Source organism: Mastigoproctus giganteus, chromosome 7 (assembly GCF_048544385.1).
Source record: "Mastigoproctus giganteus isolate SK-2022 chromosome 7, ASM4854438v1, whole genome shotgun sequence".
Lineage (NCBI taxonomy): Eukaryota > Metazoa > Arthropoda > Arachnida > Uropygi > Thelyphonidae > Mastigoproctus > Mastigoproctus giganteus.
The window spans coordinates 5,916,183-5,936,835 of record NC_143581.1 but is presented as its reverse complement, the minus strand read 5'-3'; the positions used below and the strand labels follow the sequence as shown (position 1 = coordinate 5,936,835).

The 20,653-nt window shown below is 40.2% G+C and overlaps 1 protein-coding gene across 4 annotated transcripts in view; it reads left to right on the top strand.

The window, feature by feature from the left end:
* The window catches only part of LOC150082454 (proteolipid protein 2-like), a 219,331-nt gene that overhangs the window by 57,112 nt on the left and 141,566 nt on the right, over nucleotides 1–20,653 (top strand). The window contains exon 1 of one of the 4 annotated variants that reach the window (XM_090378629.1): nucleotides 20,529–20,573. The exons of the other annotated variants lie outside the window; for them this stretch is intronic. The gene's annotated coding sequence lies outside the window, so the exon portion shown is untranslated. Of the gene's footprint in view, nucleotides 1–20,528; nucleotides 20,574–20,653 lie in introns of those variants that run through there. 4 annotated transcript variants of the gene reach the window in all.

Genomic DNA, 20,653 nt, shown 5'->3' with positions numbered 1-20,653 from the left:
AATGCTTATGTCACACCAAACTGACTCCACACTGCACTGTCCAGCGATGTCGACTGGCTTCACTTCCTTGGTTTTTATGTGTTTCTTAACTAATAGCATAACCCCTCCCCCCTTCCTATCCTGTCTATCCTTTCTGTAGACGTTGTACTCCCCAAATTCCAGTTCTGCATCCCTTATATCTGTGTGACACCACGTCTCTGATATCCCAACAATATCTGCCTTCGATGTTTTGAGCAATACCTCAAATTCATCAAATTTATTTACTAAACTCCTAGCATTGGTGTACACGCAAGTATACCTGCACCTGTTTCTATTCTTAGCTACCCTAACGCAACCCATGTGTTTACTTGTACCGCAATGGCTCCCAGCAGTCTCTGAAATACCATGCATCTTGTTTTTCAGGCTTCTGCTCATTCTAATAGAAGCAGTGCAAGAATCTCTTTCACCTCTGCCAGTGGCTACTGTCAATCTATTGGTCTTTGTCTCCCCCCAAGCTAGCAGTTTTCCGACCCACCTAACACTGCCTCGATAGCATCAGCAAATATTCTTGCACCCTTTCTATTTAAGTGTATCCCATCCCTGTAGAAGCAATCTCTCCTGTTAACAAGTACAGTCCAGGCTGAAAAAAATTCTACCCCTTGAGCCTTGCACAATCTTTCCAGGGCCGAATTGATCGACAAGGCTCTCATCATATACTCCCTCCTATCGTGTCTGGGCAGAATTGCAGACACTTTCAAATTCAACCCTAATTCTCGGCTTTTGTTCAACAGTGACCTGTACTTGTTAAGTAATTCTGCCGGTCTCCTACTCTTAATATTATTAGTGCCAACGTGTACAACTATATCACCTTTTGTGCCCTTAAAAGATGATATTCGCTCTACAACGTCATCAACCTTTGCCCCTGGCAGACATACCCTGGTCCTGTTCCACCTATCTTTTTTACAAAGCATGTTCCCCGTTTCCCTGACAATAGAGTCACCAACAACTACTAGTTCCTTCGGGACCAGCGCATATCCGTGGTGACCCCAGCGGGTCTCGTCTGCGCAGCACAATGGCCCAGCTAACTACCCACTATAACATAGGAATAGCGAGAAGAATATCCACATGGACTGTATGCACGTATGTCTGTACTTATTCTATGAATAAGCAGATCCTGGAACATAACTTCAACTTTACCAAGCCATTCTGTATAATTACAGGTCATTGAAAAAGCTGGATGTAGTGTTGGTGTGGGTCCGCGTTAGTGTAGTGTAGGATTATGTTGTCATTCGGCCACTTTGCAACCAGGAGGCGGAAATTCCAATGACCAAAAGCAGCCAACTCCTGGCACCCGACCAAGCCACGAGGAAGCGGGCAGGGGACAAAAAAACATGCGGAGGTAGACCTCTGCAAACTAACGTTGTCGGTCTTCAAGAGAAGAAAGACAGTGAATTTACAGAGTCCAGTAACAATTTATGACCACTCCCCAATGCAGACATCACACACGCCTAGCGAATCATACAGCGCACGTGTCAAGTTCACACACCGCAAGCATATAGGGCTTGATATTAGGCGTCCGTGAACACAGTAACAGCCTCTGTCATAGGGCAAAGCACGCGACCTATCAGACCTGAAAAGAGGCATGACCATCGGTTATCGGGCCAGGGGTACCAGGGAAAAGTGTATCAAGACTGGACGAATGGGACAGTTTTGACAACCCGACGTGGCAATCGTGGAGTACCATATGAGCCATTAATCCCAGAGGTGAACGTCGTCTGAAACTGTTGGTCAGGACCGATTAGCGCGCTGTTGCTCAACTGGCCGTCCAAATGACCAGTGGGACAACCAGAAAGGTCTCCAACGCGAAAGTGCCGCGAACCCTGTTGCGCATTGGGCTCCGGAGCAGATGCTTGGTAATAGCACCCATGCTGACGACCGTTCATCACAAACAACACCGTCAGTTTGCACAGCAATACCGACACTGGACCCTGGCCGAGTGGCAACGGGTGGCCTTCTCTGATGAGTCACGGTTTCTGCTCCACCGAGTGGATGGACGGTGGCGTATTAGGCGTGAAACCTCCGAAAACTGACAGTTCATTTTCATCTATTATACACGCAATTTTATATACAGTCTCAAGAATTTTTATATTTTTTTATACATCCATTTTTATATACAACATTTATACAGAAGATTTATATACATTTGAGTGATCACTGAATTATGATCACCCATATGAAAACTGAATGCTACCATGTTGATCACGTGAGGTACGAGAGTGCGCAGTTAGTCGACCTACGTAGCATAGATAAGGTGTCAGTGGTTCAGTAGGTAGTAAAATTCCGAGCGTGATGGAAAAAGGAAGGATTTATGGAACTTTGATAAAGGACAGATTGTGGGTGCTTGACGAGCTGGTTCCTTGATTTCCCAAACAGCTGAACTGAACTGGTGGGGTGTTCGAGAGCCGCCGTAGTTAAAGTGTACTAGGACTGGCGTCAAAATGGTCAAACAACGACTTGAAGGCAAAACTGCGAAGGTCAGCGAAAGGTTGATGTTAGAGGTGAGCACCGGGTCCGAGGACTTGTACAGGCGAACAGGTGCAGCAGTGTTGAAGAGTCGCCTACCCAAGACAACATGGGCCAACCCGGAACAATATCTGGCATGACCATGCGTTGCACGTATGGGCTATACCAGCAGACGATCCCTACGGCATCCTCTCCTAACCAAGGTTCATCGGCGTAAAAGACTCGCCTGGTGCAAACAGCATGCAAGTTGGACATTAGAAGACTGGAAGAAGGCGTGCTGGTCGGATGAGTGACGTTATTTACTCCACACCGTGGATGGTCGTGTACGGACTTGGCGTCAATAACATGAGGCTCTTCATCCATCATGCATGGTATCAAAAGTGCAGGCTGGTGGAGGCGGTTGTAAGGTGTGCGGCATGTTTCACTGGCAGGAACTTGGGCCCCTGGTGCATGTGGAACAATTTATCACTTGTTTCCATTATCGTGTTACACTTTTTCCCGAATGCCGATGGTGTCTTCCAAGATGACAATGCGCCGAGTCATCGGGCACTTGTTGTACAGGAATGGTTTGAGGAACACAATTCTGACTTCCAGTATATCGATTGGCCTCCGAACTCTCCCGATATCAATTCCATTGAGTACTTGTGGAATAGTATGGAAAGGCATATCAGGTTTCCGGATACACCAATCACCTCCATACCTGCATTGTTGACAGCATTACACACAGCTTGGTTGGCCATACCTCCCGAACCCTTCCGACATCTTGTTGAATGAATGCCACGTCGGATAGTTGCTGTACTGAGGGCAAAAGGAGGACCTACGAAGTATTAGGAAGGTGGTCATAATTCAGTGATCACTCAGTGTATATTTTATGTACTTTCGCATATATCTATATCCATTCTATATAATAAAAACTGTATGTATGTATCCAAAATATGTTTTGGGTGGAACCTAGACGCAAATCAAACTCCACCTTGTAAGTCTGTGTTAGAAGCAGTAAAACTGTGTAAGGGACTGAGGATGTTGTGTCTCTGTGTTTCTGTAAACACACACAAGCACAGCCAACACCTGGTCAGTCGCTTCCTTGCACCCGTTTCTAGGCACGGATAGATGGGACCAGGCTGGGGGTGCGGCGTAATGGTCTGGGGAATGTTTTCATGGCATGGCTTGGGTCCGCTGATACCTTTGGAGGGAATCCTGAACGCAAATGGTTACCTATCGATTGTCGCCGATCAGATATACCCCGTACATGTTGACCGTGTTCCCTGGGGGCGATGGTATCAAGAAAATGCGCCATGTCGTGACGCCAGAATTGTCCTTAAGTGGTTTGAGGAGCACGACGAAAAATTCAAACTACTCCCTTGGCCACCGAATCCCGTGGATCTTAACCCAATTGAAAATCTATGGACCACCTCGATCGACACATCAGACGGATGGATCCTCCACCAAGGAACCTGCAGGAACTCCGTGGTGCACTGCAGTCTGTATGGTCACAGATACCCGTAGCACCCTTACGCGGACTTATTGAGTCCCTCCCAAGGCAGCATGCTGCGAAAGGCGCATATTCTGGATACTAGGTTGGTGGTCATAATAATGTGACTGGATCCTGTACAGCCATAGGTGGGTAAAGCAACCCATAGGTGTAACAATCGCGTATTCAGAGGGACCAATTGAACACCAGAAAATCCCGTCCACCCCCTAAAAATATAAAATAAAAATTTAAAAAATAATAAATAAAGAAGTAAAAACGAAAATTAATTTTAAAAAATGTAAAAATAAAAATAAATTGGCGTACAGAAAAAAAAAAGTTGTGGAGGGTGGAGAACAATATAATAATAATAGTTCAAGTCGAATAAAATGCATCTGATAAACATATAAACATGTAAATTATAGGTTACAATGTGATACTCAAGTCAATACACACTGTAAAGAATGTATATCATTTTAATTGAATAAAACCCGTAATGGGACAAAAGTTAGGCAATTATAGTTCTTCCAAATAATCGTCGTCTCTCAAAATAGACCAAGCTCGACATTAGTCCATTTGTACAGATTATGGAACTTGTATAGGTTATGGAAGCAGACGGCCTCACCTCATGGGTACCCATGTTCACGAACTGCGCCTTGCATGGACACGTCAGCACCAACACTAGACCACCATCAACCTGTGGAAATCTGTCGCCTGGTGTGATGAATCCCGTTTCCAACTCTGTCATCTGATGGGCTTATCCGCATTTGGAGAAAGTAACATGAGGCCAGGATACTTGGATACACTGTTGGAGTTCGGCAGGATGGAGGAGGTGGTATTATGGCTTGGCGATTGTTTTTGCGGCATGCCCTGCGTCCTCTAATTACCGTTAACCGACGGCTGGATGGCAACGCCTACGTTCTGTCATTGCTGACCAACCACAATCTATCATGAAGAGAGTGGGCCCAGAGAAGTCTGGCATCTATCAACAAGACAACGCGGCAGATTGCTAACCGGGTTCAGGAACGTAACAGTGAATTTTCCGTCCTTCCATGGCCATCCAAATCACCGATCTCAACCGAATTGAACATGTTTGGGATCTACTGGAAAAGGATATTCGGTGCTACGACTATCTGAAAATGTGCAGGCATTACTAGACATATTGTGCAACGCATCGGTAGCACTACTATAGAATATCTTGTGGCACTTTGTGGAGTCGATGCTAAGACGTGCATGGGCTGTATTATGGACAAAAGGTGACCCCACGAGATATTTGGTTGGTAGGTGCTACTAATGCAAAGCAAAATCAGTGTAAAGCAGTAGTTAGGCCGCAACTTGAATATTCATACAGGTTAGGAGATCCCACTTTGGGAAAAATGTGGACCTGTTGGAAAGAGTACAGAGAAGAGCGACGAGATTACTTAAAGGCATAAAGGAATATTCTTATCAAGAGAAATAAACTTGAGTTTTCAGTTTTTTAGCTACAGTGATTGGAAGGCAGTTATCTGGAAGAGCTTGGAAGGCAGTTATCTGCCTTCCAATCCTTAAGCGTGTTTTAATAATAGTACTCAAGCCACTTTCCACCATGCTCAATAGCAATAAGTACGTACGAATATACCCTAATAGAAGGGAAGAAGAATCTGTAAACCCTCTCTCACCTGATGTACATAGATGATATCATGTGACAACCAAGAATCAACTCCAACAGATATTTCGGATCACCGAAGAGTTAAACATTGACATCAGGATGTAACTTGGTTTAGACAAATGCAAGACCAATGGATTGTATCAGGGAAATCCAGTCTCCCGAAACTATCAGCTGAAGATGAAGCCATGACAAAGGGAGAGATCTTCAAATATCTGGGGATTATTCAGACACAACAGTTAGAACAGTTAGTTAGAGATCAATTTTGTTGATCTCTAACTAACTGTTATTTAGTTAGAGACCTGACTTTGATTGCGAGCTTTGGCTGTCTATGTATGTTGTTGAATAAATTCTTTCGCAAGAAACTTCTCAATTTGCGTTATCCCTGGACAATAACTTCAGCAGAATTTCATCAGGCATCAAGACTTTCCAAGTCAGAGTTATCACTCATCAAGCTTTCCAAGTCCAGCAGTTTCATCTCCACTTTGACTAATAATCCGCAAAAAGGTACAAGCAGGCAGCCAAATCAAAATTCTCCTTATTGATGCTTTTCCAAGCCTCAAATCAGTTGTAATCAAAACTTGTTTCGATAACTCTGAAGTAATGAAGAACGAAATCAGTAGCACCTACCAAAGATAGAAGTACTTGTAATAAAGAACTCAGTACTCGTAATAAAGGATTCAGTGTGTTCTGTAGTCGATTTGATGTTTTCTGATCGAAAAAAAAACAGATTTTCCTAGAGAAAAACCGCGATACTCTCTCCTCAGACCGACTAACTCAGCAATTCCGAAAAAGACCCAGAAAAATTCCTCGTGTCATTGATGGGACTACCAATGTATTAGTTCTGTTATATTCGAATTTCTAAGTGCGTCGCTGGACTAATTCTAGCACTTTTCGAAAAAGAATCAATAAAAAACATCAGAAATATGAACATTTATAAGAAAACGAAATGCTGTAAAAAATAAATTCAATTCGGGTTATAATCCTCGCCAATAAAGGCACGAGAGGAGAAAAGCTTCACACTTTATTTCGTGGCTTCCTCGATCAACAAATATGGTGGTGGTGTTCCATAAACTCCAAATAAGAAGTTTATGTCCGCCTGTAAATTATTGGCTCTCGACTCTAAAGCTGTATTATCAATAAATGGCACCAGAAACGCCAGCGTGCTCTCTCGCTCTCTCTCTCTCTCTCTCTCTCTCTCTCTCATACATCTTGGGATTATCATTCTTCTTCAAAAGGCTCAAAGAGGCTGCACACTGCATACTGTTCGACAGCTTCAGATTTTCTAAAATTCCTTTAATGAGATTTGAGGGCCGCATTTCTTAATTTCATCCTTAGCATTTTCATTCATTGCACAGTCAGCCAAATAAGATTTTATTGTAACTCAAAGGAAGGAAGGTTCTAGAGAGCATTTTCCTTCTCTGCTGCTAATTTTATTCGCAACCACGAGCCAATTTTATCGGCAAGGCTGAGGGAGTCGAGCTCACATCGGAAAACACGATGTAAGCTGCTTTCACAACGTAAAATTTTATTTATTGTAATCTAATTTGCATACTGAAGGAATTATATGCAATTTGATTTACTACATCAGTTACAGAAATCTTTTGCTGTTTCTATTAAAATATTTATCGTAATTATGGAGAATTGTTATTTTGTTTACGAATATTATTTTCAGACTTCGAAATTACCATAATATGCAGTTATTTGAGTTCTGTGGTTGATTTGCACGTTTGCTGGACAAATATTTCCAATCCATCTTAATCTCTTCAGGTTAAGTAAAATTATAAAAAATATATGCTTTACCATTTATCAGCTCAAAGCATAAGGAACCAACCCGTACCAATAGAATAAGAAAACGGTCGACCATAATGTGGTTAGACGACTCAATACTCAATTACCAATTGCTTGATTCCGGTGATGAACCTTTACGTTGTCAGAGCATTTGATTAGCTTTTAATGAACCCGACTGTGCTGGTATCCCTTCCTGGGCAGAACAGCAAAATACCGTGATTTCGTCTTTGAGGCATGTGATCTCCAGCTTCAGATACAACTTTTATTTCCTTCTTTGTATAAATGGCATAGTGCTCTTAGTACTGGAGCATGCAAATCTGTTGATTGGTAATGCTTTTTAGTATGGTAGACTGTAAATTTAAGCGGCAGTAACTTTGTCATCCTGAGGAACTTTCAGAGATGAAACGGAGGTAAAGTTCTGCACATCTTTTCCCTTTTAAGCACTTTGTTTTATTCCCTCTGTATTAATCATGAACCACATCCTATTCGCTACCGTTTTACTACAAGAGCCCCACCTCATTGCAGTACACAATCTCCCTACATATTTTAAAATGAATTACTATTTCATGGGAATCACTATCTGCCCGAACCCTAAGAAGTACCCTGTACTTGTTAGGGTTCGGGCATATACATGCGCGGATCCAGCCCTGATATTTTATGACAATAGGCATGTATTGGAATGAGTTAATTGTCGAATACATTTCGATGCATGAGCTCTATGAATTTCAGTTGGCCTCATTCTTTGTACAAACATGCAGAGTGTTGTACAATTTATTCGTACAACACGCAATCAGTGTTATACAATTTCTTTGTACAACAAGCAATCAGAGTGTTGTAGAATTTCTTTGTACAACATGCAATCATCAATCACTAGGTGGTAGATGTCTTTCATCAACCGGTGCAATACCACCACTTTGTTTATTGGAGGCGAATATTTCTTCAGAGAAAAGTTTCCAGCATTCCCTCCCTCTCCATCTCCTTCAACCCATGCACGGTACTATAATACTGGAGGTTTTGATAATAAAAAAAGCAATCTGAGTGTAGTTTATTTTTTGGGTTGAAATACTTCTGGATTGTTCTTAATCAGTACTCCTTTTAGGAAGAATTTAAATGTAACCATTCAATCAACAGTTCTCAGTAAAGCAGGACACATTTAATTAGCGCTATCAACCTAATACGGTCCCTAGGTGGGGTCGAATAACCTAATGGTCAAATTAATCAAAATGGTACGTTATTACCCAACATATCACTTTAATGTAGGAGCAATTTATTCCAATGTACACATTGACACATTAATACACTTTACGCTGTTAAATGAAAACTTTAATCGATCCATTTAATTCTAAATTTCAGATGTTGGAGTAAGTTAAATGTAATAATTACGCACAAACACGTCCTCGGTAATCAAAGGGATCCATGTTGCTAAAAATATCGATCAAAACATTATCGGCGTGGTTGACCACGCAACGGCACTTTCTACTCAAAGCTCTGTGAATATGCCCTCGTTTATAAATTTACTAAAGCTGCATTTATTGAATATTTTTTAAATGTCAAAAAAGAAGAATTAATACTTACTTTTATTTACATTTTGAAAACTTTAAATTCGGTATTTAGTATGTAACCGATTACAAAGTACAAAGCAATCATGGTTTTGAAATTAAACACAGTTGCTAAACTTCATATCACTTCGACATCTTCCTCATCTTGTGAAATTCGATACGTGCATTTGTCTCAATACTCAGAAGGATTTAACGAACACATTATACAACTGAATAAACACCAGCTATCTCGGATAGTCAGGATTCTGTTAATCGAAATTATTCGTTGTGACTGAATATAACTTTCGCGATATGTGCAAAGAACATTAATCTCGACTACAATGACCTTCATTTCCATAATTAACGACTATTGAACTCGCCCAAAATTAATGGACACTGATACGTTTGTTTCATTAATTTACCAGAACTCAGTATTTTATGTTACTTATGTAAATGAAGCAAACTAGCGCCCATAACACTTTATAAATTCCACGGAAACAAAGTTGCTGATAAAGGTCATGGACGTCACGTAGGTAAGGTTGCACTAACTATTCATTAACGAATCCACACACCATTACTATGTTTAAAAAGCAATTTTAATTAGAAATTTAGCTTGAATGAATGATCATTACTGAAGAAAGACCCTTCATGCTGAGAAGAGGTTGTGCGAGTGAGGCTGAGCCATATGAAATTAGGGATTTCGAAATTACAGATGACTGTTTATTAGAAAATCTTTTGTGCATAAAGGCAAGTAAGTCTATCGGAGTTGATGGCATGTACCAGTAATTTTGAGGAAGGCTGGTAAAGAGTGTATGAACCACTGAGGTTAATTAAGAGAATATCTTTGGACTCAGGAGAGATTCCCTTGCATTGGAGAAGTGGCAACGTATCGCCAATACACAAAGGCGGTTCTAGGAGTGAAGTCAGTAACCGTAGACCGGTTAGACTGATTTCAGTGGTAGGGAAAATCTTAAAAACGATAATTAAGAATGCAATCCAGGGACATTTAGATAGAAATGGCATTCTAAGAACACACAACTGGTTTCGTTAAGGGAAAATCATGTTTAACTATTAACCTATTTTGACACAGTTACTCGTGTTGGGTGTAGAGAAAAATTTCGACATAGTTCATTTGGATTTTAGCAAAGCATTTGACTCGGTCCCTCATAAGAGGTTACTGTATAAGCTTGAACAGGTTGAGATTACTGGTAAAATTTTAAGATGGATTGCTGGGAAGCTGCAAGGCAAAAGGCAGAGGGTTGAGTTGAGATTAATATTCTTCAGATTGGTGTAAAATCAGAAGTGGGGTCCCCAAGGTTCGGATCTTGGACCACTGTTGTTTCTGAATTTCATAAACGACATCGACGAAAGGGTGGAAGGCGCGATGTCAAAATTTGCAGACGAAGTAAAGATTGGGAGAGTTGTTAATGATCAGAGCCAAGCAGCGCTCCTTCACGATGATTTTAAAGAGGAGTCCAGATAATAGTCAGAAAAGTGGCAGCTAAGTTTTAATGCAGCAAAATGCGAGATCTTACACTTGGATAATAGCAACCCCAAAATAAAGTATACACTTGGTGGGGTTGAATTAAAAACAGTAGAGGAAGAAAGGGATATGGGATTTATTGTACATGCAGATATTAAGTTTTCTGAGATGTACACATGCAGCAGGAAAGCCCGTGGTGTCCTATAGATGATTTATTGAACATTATCTTGTCGAGATAGGGAGGTCATAATCCCACAATTTTAGGACCGCATTTGGAACACTGTGTACAAGCACGGAGACATCATTTGAAAAAAAAAAGACATGGAACTTCTCGAAAGAGTCCAAAGACGAAACTCGCATGGTGAGATCGGCAAAATGGGAACTGTATGAGGAAGGACTTCGATTATGTGGGCTTCAGAGCTTGGCAACCAGGGGGAAGATCTGATAGAGGTTTAAAAGGCTCTGAGAGGGATTAATAAAAAGGATGAAGACGGAATTTTCACTGTTATAAAGAATTCCAGAACTAGGGGCCATAGATTCAAATTACAAGGAAGATGTTCAGACTAGATTGTAGGAAATTTTCTTTTAGCCAGCGATTCGTTGATTACTGGAACAAATTGCCTTCCTTCGCAGGTACTTCAGTCTATGGCAGTGTCAAGAAATTCAAGGATCAACTGGACAGTTACCTATGTGAGTAGGGAAGTGCTTAATTCATATATTTTCTTATCTACTTTTTCTTTTATTTATTTTTTTCTTTCCAGTGCAGAAAATCCTGTGGCTTCCTTGTACTAGTTGGCTGATTCTAATACTAATTAAACGAAGTGTTTCCGGTATGACAGCAATTGCACATTATCATTTAGACAAACACAGTTTGTTTAAATGACAATGCGGTGTGTTAGATACGATGGATATGTCAACAGAGTTGGTTTTCAGTGTCAATCACAACGAAAGGTAACACACTATATTTGTTTCTGGATATCTGGAAAGAGAACATAGGATTCATTTCATTGCATAGCAATATTGCTATGCAATAAAATGAATATGTTAAAACACACTGTCCTCCAAAAAGCATCCGAAAAACTACACTGGTGTTCAAAGAAAGTGCATCACCCCTTAAAATTGTAATTTTCGTCCGAATAACGTAAGTATATGGCAATATTTCTTACAGATTGCATCAGATAAGATTTACACGCGTAAGTAATGACGTAATATTGCATCAGCTGTTACTTTCAGCTATATAAGCACTCTCTGCAAGAGTTGCAGTCATTCCTTGCTTGTGTCAGGATGGCGAGTTACGTGCAGTTGAAGTCACGAAGAAAGAGTTCTATCGTTGCTTTACGCGAGGAAGGATGTTCTTCCCGTCATATTGCTTATATTGCTTACAGTGATTAGATTTCTTTCCAAACTCAAGAATACTGGTTAGGCTGACAGGAAAAAAAAGGAACCGGACGCCACAACGAGTCTCTACGCCAAAAGAGTACCGCGTTTTGAGGCGCTTATGCTTTAAAAACTGTAAAGCTTCTTCGTCTGGGCTGAAAAGAGAATGGGAAGAACGAACAGGAGTGGTAGCAAGTGTAGTAACAGTCAGAAGACGCCTCTTCAAAAATGGACTTGTCGTCCTAAAAAGAAGCCCCTCCTTACACAAAAAATTAAAAAAGTCCTATTAATTTGGTGTAAGGAGCATGTCAAATAGACCCCCGAGTGGTAGAAGTCAGTTATTTTCTCGGCTGAGAAGAAATTCAACCTGCATGGCTCTGATGGGAGACAAACGATTTGCCGTAGACACACGTGGTGAAGAATACCATCCAGACTGTATGGTGTCTACAGTGAAATTCCCTACCAGCCAAATGATATGGGGGGTGCATTTCGTATCACCTGCAGTTTATAAAAAGTTCCGTCTGGCTGCCAATGGATACCTGGCTATATTGGAAGGCAAATTGCTGCCAACCATTAGAGACCATTTCAATCTGCCAAGTAACTGCATCTTTCAGGACGACTCTGCTCCTTGTCATCGGGCGAAAAGTGTAAGGAGGCACTTCTGTAGTTACTTTAGCTTCATTTCTTCATTAGAGGTTCGACAGTAATTTGTTTACATTTGTTACAGGTGAATAAATGGTTGGAATAACGGTCCATTACAACTGTTAGCCGGCCAGGAAACAGCCCGGACCTGAATCCTACAGAGAACTGTTGGCATCGTGTGCAATCTGCAGTTGCCAGAAAGACACCAAACACCCTTCGTGAACTTCATAATTGGTGTTTGGAACCACGAACTATCAGTTGATTATCTTCGGAAATTGAAGATAATAATAACCGACCCAACCTGTGAAAACTGCAAGAGTTTAAAGTTAGACAGCACGCACTCAATCAGAGCTGGTCAATGTCCTACATACCTCAAAGCAAAGAGTTTATTCCAATCAAGACTCAACTATGGGAACACGTCCTAAAAAATATAACATCACAGAGGTTAAATTCACGCAGATAAATGCACATAGAGCCAAGGCGGTCGCTGACCAAATCCGCAAGAAGACAGAAGAAAAAAACATTGACGTAGTAATATTACAAGAGCCATATGTACATATGAAGGCTGTCAGGGGCTATCCCATAACATACAAAGTAGTCCAAATGGGGGATGACACCCCATGGGCAGCGATCTTGGTAAGAAACCAAACACCTTGTCCCACTGTAGAGTGGGACAAATTAATTTTAATACTTTTAACTCAGTGTGGTCTTATTTCTCCAAAAAGAAAAAAAAATTAGTGCTTCTATGCTTATCTTCGATGATACTCAGATTTGTAGACAATATCGCACATCTCCATTAGGTATTATCCAGAATTCTAATCTGTCCAAGCATAAGCACATCTCAATCTCAAATCCACGCTCCAATGTAGGATTTGAGATTGAGATGTCAAATCCTACATTGGAATATTTTTCCCGCATCTGTGGTGGTTCCCTAAAAACCTCGAGCTTCTTGTCCGGGCTTTTTTCACACACTTTTTTTTCCACATCATCGTAACCAGTGTGCCAGCCACGAAGGCAGAGTTTGTGGTAAGGCGGTCAACTCTATCCTTCTCAAACCAGACATTCCTTACGCCTCTTTTTCTCCATTAACAGCCACCTCTTTGGTATTTCCGATAAAGTATGGCCCAACTCTACTATACTGTAGCTGAAATCGCACACCAAACAGCTACTTATTGTAGATACAGAGGCTATTTATGAATCTAACCAGGATTTTCTGTGTACTTAAAGTATAGAGTTTTATTTATTATGTCAGCATCAAAAATAAGGTGAGTTTCGTCATTCTTTAGTAGCTGGAGCGAAAAAGTTGTTTTTTTCGTCATGTTCCAGTACAATCTATGAAAAATGCTTTCTCTACTTATTACCATAAGTTTCAACTTGTGAACTAGATGGATTTTATACGAAGAACAATCCAAACCACTTTTCAGAATTCTTAAAGATATAGTAGATAATCGAAGTTCCAGAGATTGTAATCTTATTGATTTCTTTTGACTAAAGAAGCATTTTGCACTTACCACTGGAATACCCAATTAGGCGAGCATGGGAGGCAAGTTCAATAACTGTTTAAAAGACAATAAATGATTTAAGCGGTATACTCCAAAACAAAATTTCAGACGTCCAGCTACTATTCGAAAAGAGTAGAAGTATGTCTACGGTCATGAGAATGAAATGAAGGTTACAGCGAAATCGCTATGACCTTCAGTTCATTCTCATCTTAGAAGCAAAGGGATTTGGGAAATAGAAAAAAGAAGTGTGTAAGTGGATAGAGTATTAAATTTCAAATTATAGACCTAGGATGAACTATAAACAGAATCGATTCTATACATGTTCGTTATTCATTTATATGGTGACCTTTGATACGAAGATAGGCACAATAGGAAGACGATACAAAGGTTGGCAGGGTTGTTCACGACAACAATGATAGTACGCTAATGCAACAGGATCTAGGAAAGTTGGGCAGATGGGCTGAGAGGTGGCAACTGAAGTATAACATTAGCAAATGCAAAGTACTGCATACGAGTAGCAGTAACCCTACAGTAGCTTAGAGACTGTGTGGTACTACAATCAGGGTAGTGGAGAATGAAAACGATCTTGGGGTAATTGTTCAGTCGGATATGAAGTTTTCTGAGCAGTGCAGATAGGCTGCCAAAGCAGCTAATGGGGTCTTGTCAAGATTATATAGGAATTTTGCTAGCAGGGATAAAGAGGTGATTATACTTTCGTAATAAGCCATGGTCAGGCACCCCTTAAGTACTGCATATAAGTCTGGAGGCCTCATTTTAGGAAGGATGTCGAGCTGCTGAAAAGAGTACAGAGAACAACGAGATTAATGAAGGGAACAAAGGGTTACTCTTACCAAGAAAGGCTTAAGTTCTGCAAATTATAGCGTCTGGATATGGATATTAGGCATCTGCGAGATGATCTGATTGAGATGTATAAGGCCTTGAATGGTTTGAGCATGCTTAATTCTGATGGGATTCTTCTTCTTCTTGATCAGATTACGCACCTCGGGGGGGGGGGCAAAAATTCAAATTGAGGAAAGATAGTTGTAGAAGATGTGCGAAAATTTGCCTTTAGTCAGCGGGTGGTTGATTGCAGGAACAAGCTTCCATCTATCGTTGTGGAAGTTGATAGCTTAAATAAATTCAAGGAAGAAGAACTGGATAGACTTTTGGAGCGAATGGATGAGTGAAATGGGAAGTTTTTTTTTTTTTTTTTTGGCTGGTACTGTGTAGTACTACTAGTAGTAATTGGAGGCATGTGAGGCAAGAAAATAAGCGTCAGCCAAACACAAAAAAAAAAAAAAAAAAAAAAAAGCAATTTCACACATCTATTCCCTCAAAAAGTTTGTCCAGTTCCTCCTTAAATTTATTTATGTAAGCTATCAACTTCCACAACGACAGATGGAAGTTTGTTCCAGCAATTAACCACCTGCTGGCTAATGGCATTCACCACATCTGTTCTACAACTGTCTTTCCTCAATTATGACCCCTCATGTTTGTAATCTGAGCAAGAATCCCATCAGAATTCAGCGTGCTCAACCCATTCAAGCCTTATACGCCTCAATCAGATCACCTCGCAGGTGCCTAGTCCTCAGCCGCTGAAATTTGCTGAACTTAAGCCTTTCTTGGCAAGAGGGTCCCTTCATTCACCTCACCAATTGCTTTCTTGCATCATATGCTTCTGCTGCTTTATTTATTTAAATTTAAATAAAGCATTAGCATTAGCAGAGGCTCTGCTAATGCTAATGCTTTGTTTAAATTTAAAATTGATCTAAAAACCTAAGTAGAACCTCATAAATCCGGTATCCTGGGACTCAGCGCATGAGAAATTTAAAAATTCTGGGGTTTTTTTGACGTTATAATCCAGGATTATGACAAAATATTAATCGGTACTTCTGCATTGATCTAATGGATAATACTTGGGTGAAAAATAAAGGTCGCGGGTTTGAATGCTGCCTCCGATATGAATGTTTAATTGTTCAATTTGCAAATATACAATAAAAATGACGTACGATCTGGAAACATGTAAACAGAAAATAGGAGACCGACATAAATGGAGTTGACTTCCTTACCACAAACCCTTACCTCGTAGCTAGCACACTGGTTACGATCACCATATGTGTTAAAGGCATTGATTCGAACTCCATCTTGAAATGAGAAATTTTTATGGGATTTTTTTTTTTGCTGCTGTCAACAGCTTATATTCCCGGTGTTACCAGATTATGCTGACATTCGCTGTTTTGCACTATGTTCAGTTGATGCGGAATTCTATCTCATATATCTTAGTTGAGACCGAGTTGTATCTCGTCTACTCATGACGTGAACGGTATTGGAGAGTTATGAAGCAACCTTCCTCGTGATCGCTATTTCCAGATAACACAGTGCCCAGAAAAAACTAAACAAGACACAAACGCTGCACAAACCTACTTCTATTCATTTAACAGAGTTCTGTATTATTGCATTGGCGGATATCAATTACCATTCAACACAACACATATTCACATAAATAACACTTTTTTTTGTTCAAAAAATCCCACGCAAGAATGGTATTAGAACCTATAATACGTGGTATCCTGCATAGGTGGAATGTTGAGAAGATAGAATATACTTGCTGGCATCAGACTTGAATTTCTGTAATTGTAATTTTCAGGGAACACGGGAGAAGTTAGCATTAACATTAGCAAAGGCACAGGATGCAAGAAAAGAAGCTTATATAGCATCAGCCAAAAAAAAAAACACGCTTATTTCACCCATTCACTCACTCCAAATATTTGTCAAGTTCTGCCTTGAATCTATTTAAGCTATCAACTTCTACAACGACAGATGGAAGTTTGTTCCACCAATCAACCACCCGCTGGCTAAAGGAAAACTTCCGCACATCTATCTTACAACCGTCTTTCCTCAATTTGAATTTATGCCCTCTCAGACGATTATTCTGAGCAAGAGGAAGAACCCCATCAGCATTGAGCATGCTCAAACATTCAAGGCTTTATACAGATCACCTCGCAGATGTCTAGTCTCCAGACACTGTAATTTGCAAAACTTAAACCATTCAAGGCTTTATACACCTGAATCAGATCACCTCGCAGGTGGCTACTCTCCAGACACTGTAATTTGCAAAACGTAAGCCTTTCTTCGTAAGAGCACCCCTTTGTTCAATTCACTAATCTTGTTGCCCTTCTCTGTACTCGTTCCAGCAGCTCTACATCCTTCTTAAAATGAGGCCTCCAGACTTGTATACAGTACTCAAGGTGTGACCTGACCATTGCCTTATACAAGGGGATAATCACCTCCTTATCTCTGTTAGAAAAATTCCTGTATATCATTGACAAGACACCATGAGCTACTCTTGCAGCCCGTCTGCACTGCTCAGAAAACTTCATATCTGCTTGCACAGAGTTGATACGTTACTCTGGGGTTTCTATTTCCCATATGTAGTACTTTACGTTGTTTTTGTTGTAGTTGGGTTTTAGGAGCATTAGCAGCTATTTTTCCTAAAACCCAACCAACAGTAGCAATAATTGCTAATGCAACTCCTAGTTTCTCTAAATTGCTTGTGTTCTGAGGTAGATTTTCTGTTTGCTGGACGAAAAACCCGAGTTTCCGGGAGAAAAAAAACATGCTACCCTCGCCTGAGATCGACTAACTGAGCCACGTTGTGAAAAAGGCCCATAAAAATTCCTCACATCATCGACGGGACTCGAATCAGGTCTTTTCCACCCGGCGTGGGAGGACGCTAATTTTACTAACTGTGCTCCCTACGAGGAATACAAGAGGGTTTCAGAAACCACATTCGAATTGAAGTGTTAAATTTTCGAAAAAAAAAGTAGAAGAAATAAATGAAGAACGGGGAACGTTTGGTCTGTTAGTCTGAAGTTGGACAGTGAATGACACTGTCCCTCTAACGAGACCTAGTTAGTCGGTCTCGTTAGAGGGCTACGTAGTTTTATCCCTGTAAATTTAAGTTTTTCGTCGAGCAAACAGGAAAACCGATCGAAGAATGCACATGAATACCGACAGTATATTGATATCTCATGGACTTTGCTGCCTTGAATGCCAAATTTAGATTTCCAAGAGAGTGACTATCCTTAGGGGATACAGCAGGTATAATGCTTCCTGGCCCAAACGGTCCCAAATCTCAACAAAGCACCATTCAACTAGAAGAACTCGTCTTCCCTCTTGCTTTCCTTTTCATCAACATTAATTTTCCCAGTACGAGTCCCCTGAATTGTAAACCTGCCCTGCCTTGGCGAATTCTAGCGAACTCTTGCTAGCTGGGGGACCATACAACACTGATGTTATAGAAGAAATAGTCTAAATATTATAGACTATTTCCGACCCTTATGCACACTAATTGACCAGTAAGAACCGAACTTTTTTTAAGCGAATTTCTGGGGAAAAAAATACCCTATACAGTGAGTATGGGCTTGGCACACCCAGGGTCTTGAGCCAGATATCATCATTCTTCTCTTTCTTGGTGATTCCCTTCTACTTCTCTCCATCTCTCTATCTAAAAATGCAAAAATGTTACAACTTGTGGTGGAAATTTAAATCATATTATTTTTCATACGTTTTGAATTAACTTCAGAATTCTATATTCTACTTATAATTGAAATATTGTTAAAAAATGTTCAAGAACAAAAAAATATATATATATACAGGGTGTTTCAAAAGTGATGGTCAATAATTTAAAGGTGAACTGTACAGACTATAATAAGCAAAAAGAGCCTAGTAGACATGGGTCCTTAAGTGAATCGTTTTCGAGATATTGCACATTTCTAGTTGGGATCCATCACTAACTTGTTTGTTTACTTTAGGTTATGCTCATTCTCTCCGTTTCCCCTCTCTCGAAGCTGGGTTTACTCGTGATGGTATTTTTAATTTTCATAACTGTCACGTTTGGTCCGACGAAAATCCTCATGCAATTCACGAGTCACGGTATCAGCAACGTTTCTCGTTGAATGTCTGGGCAGGACTACTAGAACACCGTCTAATTGGACCATACTTTCTGCCAAACAGACCAACAGGAGAGCTGTACCTTCAGTTCCTGCAGAATGTTCTTCCAGACCTCCTTGCTGATGATAATGTTCCACTTCAGCAACGCCAGAACATGTGGTTTATGCATGATGGTGCACCGGGACATTCTGCTCGAGTTGTGACTCGGTATCTAACTAGAAGGTACGGTCAACGGCGGATTGTTAGAGGTGGACCTATAATGTGGCCTCCCAGATCACCAGACTTAAATCCTATGGATTTTTGTATCTGGGGGTCATGTAGAAAGATTGATGTACACTTCTGACATTAACACAGTTGAGAAATTGCAGTGTCGGGTTGAAGGAGCCTTTCAGAAATGAGAAATGACCCAGAAATGCCTGAGAGGATTCGCAACTCAATGCAAAGAAGATTACAAAGCTGCGTACGGATGCAAGGACAGCATTTTGAACACCTTTTGTAACATGTAACATCTGTAAAATCCTGTGGTGTTGAAACCAGTGGGGTAGCTACCATGTAGGCAGGCAAGGCAATTGCCTCCGGAGCCGGACCCTTTAGGAGCCCGGCGTCTTTGGCTGTCTACTGTTTTTGCAATTTTCATTAATTAAGTAGGGGCCCGAACATGTTCTTTGCCTCCGGGCCCGAAAAAGGGTAGCTACCCTTTCTCGGGCCCGGTACTTTCATCCAGTACTTTTTAGTACTGGATGAAACCAAATATTAAAAAGAGAAACCAAATATTAAAAAGATTGCAAGGTTTTTACCCCCAGAAACTGGGATTCTTTCGTCCAGCAAACAGGCAAATCGACCAGACACGCAATTTACAGACAAAATAAACATGGGTAGATGGAATCATTTACAGGGGACCCTAACATCATAATTTGTTTTTTTTTTTTTTTTTGGTTTTTTTTTTGTACTATTCACCTTTAAATTATTGACCATCATTTTTGAAACCCTGTATATTATTTTGTAAGTTTGAACCACCCACGCTCTTACCAGCAGCTGAGAAAAATCTCTCTTTGCAGCGCGCTGCGCCATCTACCGGTCCAGAAGCCTAAAAAAATTAATTAATGGCACGTAGAATATCATCTCACAATAAATCATTTTATCAAAATGAATATTTTTTATTTATTTTTAACTTGATACTAAACAGCATCATTTTGGATTATGCAAATTTTTGTATCACAAAATTCATATTTTTTATGATTACTTCTTGTGTAATAAAATAAACGCGAATTATAAGAATTATTCATAATTTGAAATTATAATTTATAATTTGGACTGAAAATAATGCAGCAAAAAAAAAAAAAAGGACGTTTAAGTTAAGAGCAAACAGAAACATTTCCCTGCAAATAAAAAAGAGTAAAACCACTTAAATGATTTGCTTTCTGCTCGTGCGCTTAAAATAAATACTGAGAGGGAAATTCAACCTCATTTATGGGTTGTTAGAGCTATTAATATATACATTTTAAATTCACGTGCTCTTTCTGGCACACGCGCCCCAAGTTCTCGTTCCTGCTCCTTTTGATTCTTTATAGCAATGCGACTCAGTAACAGTATTTAAAAACGTGTTTCTTCTTGTGCCAGCGGTGTAAAAGTAGTCTGTGTTATTAAATTGTATAGGAATTGCAGAGAGCAAGTGAGTATAGTTATTATAATAGCAATCAGTTGGCAGCGCAAAATATTTAATGGCGTTGTCCTGTTACGTAAAGTTTTTGT